Source organism: Budorcas taxicolor, chromosome 6 (assembly GCF_023091745.1).
Source record: "Budorcas taxicolor isolate Tak-1 chromosome 6, Takin1.1, whole genome shotgun sequence".
In the NCBI taxonomy this organism is placed as follows: domain Eukaryota; kingdom Metazoa; phylum Chordata; class Mammalia; order Artiodactyla; family Bovidae; genus Budorcas; species Budorcas taxicolor.
In genome coordinates, this window is record NC_068915.1 from 9714443 (window position 1) to 9716963 (window position 2521).

The following is a 2521-nucleotide window of genomic DNA, read 5'->3' on the forward strand; positions in this document are numbered from 1 at the left end:
TTGTTTGTAAGGAACTAAAGCATTACATCTGGTGAACAGCAAAGATTTCACTACACCTCAAATCCAGAACACCCATGAAGCAGAGGAATGTTAACTTTTTAAACAGAAGCAGATTTAAAAAAAAAAAAAAAAAAAGGACTCCTTCAGCTCTTTACTAGTCTTAGAAAACTTTCCAGAAGACTGCTTAACACTGTAAAAAAGGAAAAAAAAAAAAAATCTTGCATTAGAATCCTCCACTATGTGCATACTGCTTCACACTGACTGTTCTGCAGCAAATATTGTGCATTCTATATCTGGGCTTGGGTTCCTATAATGGTAATGTCTGATCTTCAGATCCTTCAAAAGGCTCATCAGTTTTGATCAAAGCTCCTGACTCACGATGGATTTGTTTAATTCACCTTTGCCAATAATAGATCCAGCCAAATATTTGGGAATAGTTACTTGTGTAGTAATAAGTCCACAAAGATCACGATATGAGCCACAACCCCTTGCATAGGAATAATCATATCCAGAACCACACTGTGGTTCATAAGCCATCTGATGGGCTCCATGTATCTATGTCAGGGTCCCAGGTTTCATCAGCACTGAAATCAACCATGCCATTGTATCAGTCTCCAGGCCTCTTCTTCTGTCACAAGCCATCAGATCTCCTCCTCTAGGTGGTGGTGGTGGTGGAAGAGGAAGCTCTACTACCACCTCTGCCTCCTCATCTGGAGGGTGGTGTAGGAGGTCCTCAATGAGGGCTCATATCATTATAATCTCTTCTGGAGGGAGGCGCTGGCACCCACCTCAACCAGGTGGTATTCTTCCAAAATCACCTCTTCCCCGCATAGGAAAGCCCACAAAACATCCACAGCTGTCGTCATACATCATTGTAAAGCTGCCGTAAGCATAGGTTTCATCATAAAAATTGGGATCATAAGGCTGAGCCTGTCCTTTGATTGGAAACTCTGATATAATATCAAGGATGATTTTTATGCACTCTACAACCCTATCAGGTTTTCCTCCGATAAGAACAACTCTGTCAATAAATCTATATTCCTGGAAATCTAGATTCCTGGAAAAGCTTGATTGTTGTTTGAGTGTTCTCTCCAAGTTCTTTGATTTTAGCAGCTTTGACTCCAGTAATTTCTCGTGTCAGACTCTGATGAATCAGCAGTCTCAACTTGCAGTCAAAGTCGCTTCCTTTATAGTGTTGGTAATTTAAGCATTCAACAGCATCAGATTTGAGCGGGAGCTGGCTAGTTGCAGTGGGTGATGGCAACTGCAGGCCCTCTCCCAAGGTAGGGATGATTTTCTTCAAAATTTCTCCTATCTTTTCAGTATCAGCATTGATACTCAATATGCACTCTAGGCCACTGCTGTCTGCGACTGAAACACTGGCATTGTAGTCTGTATGGAGAGCCTTAATATTCTTGCCTGCTTTTCCAATCACTGCCCCAGCATTCTTGCTCTGAAGCAGAATGCATAATTCAACCATCTCATCAGTGTTTTTAGACCTTTTAAAAGCTTGTTCCTCTTTCATATCTTCAGCAGGGCGTTTAACAAATTTGCCATTGGTTTCGATGTTGGGAAATGTTTCCTCTGGCTGTTCAATTTCCATTTTCTTGTATTCAAGGGACTCACCAATTTATAGGCCGCAAATAAGCAAGAAGTAGGCAAGACGTCGATGTCAGTCAGCAGAGAAACAAAGGATAATGGCGTCTGCATTGCTTTTGCTCAAAGCTCCCTCTTCTTTTCTCCTCCACTTTTTTATTATTATGAATAATGCTACTATAAGTATTCATTTATGCATCCTTGTGTGGACATATGCTTTTATTTTTCTTGAGCAGATACCTAGGAGTGGAATTGCTTTGGCATCTGGTAAGTTTGTGTTTTACCTTTCCAGGAAGGTTGAATCCTTTCCAGGAGGGTTGTCCTGTTATAAAACCCACCACCTAGGAGAGGGTGATGGAACAGATCCTTCCATAGCACCTTCAGGGGCATCATGGCCCTTGCCCACACTAGGATTTTGGTCTCATCTCCAAACCTGTGAGAAATAAATTTCTATTGTTTTAAGCCACTCAGTCCTGTAGTTTTTTTAAATTAACCCAAGGAAACTAACACAAAAGGGGAGATCACATAGGTGAGGAGACCGATTATTAAATGGTAGCACTGAGAGTATATTTGTATGCTAGTAGAAATGCCTCAGGAGAAAAGAAAGTCTAAATATGTAAAGAAGAGGAGCTTCAATGTCTGCTCTGACAGGAAAAATACTTGGAGATCATCATTCTGTCCTTCAAGAGAAAGGTCAATCTAAAAGTAAGCACCTTTTCTTGGAATCATCAGAGAACTGAGGTCACAGGTAAACGACCCCCCTGAAATCTGTAGAGCTGGACAAATCCAGTTCTCACTGAGCTCTGCTTATCTAGAACAGAAGCCACTGAAACCACGGCTGGTGGGAACACTGAAACGATCATTTTCCTGAACTGTGGGAGGCTGGACGTGCACTAGTATGCAAGACAAAACTCTTGAGTGACAC

At 41.5% G+C, this 2521-nt stretch overlaps 1 pseudogene; it reads right to left on the reverse strand.

Annotated features, from left to right (window-relative positions):
* Positions 1–223: 223 nt before the first annotated feature.
* LOC128049841 (heterogeneous nuclear ribonucleoprotein K-like) lies at positions 224–1603 on the reverse strand (annotated as a pseudogene).
* Between the last annotated feature and the right edge of the window lie 918 nt (positions 1604–2521).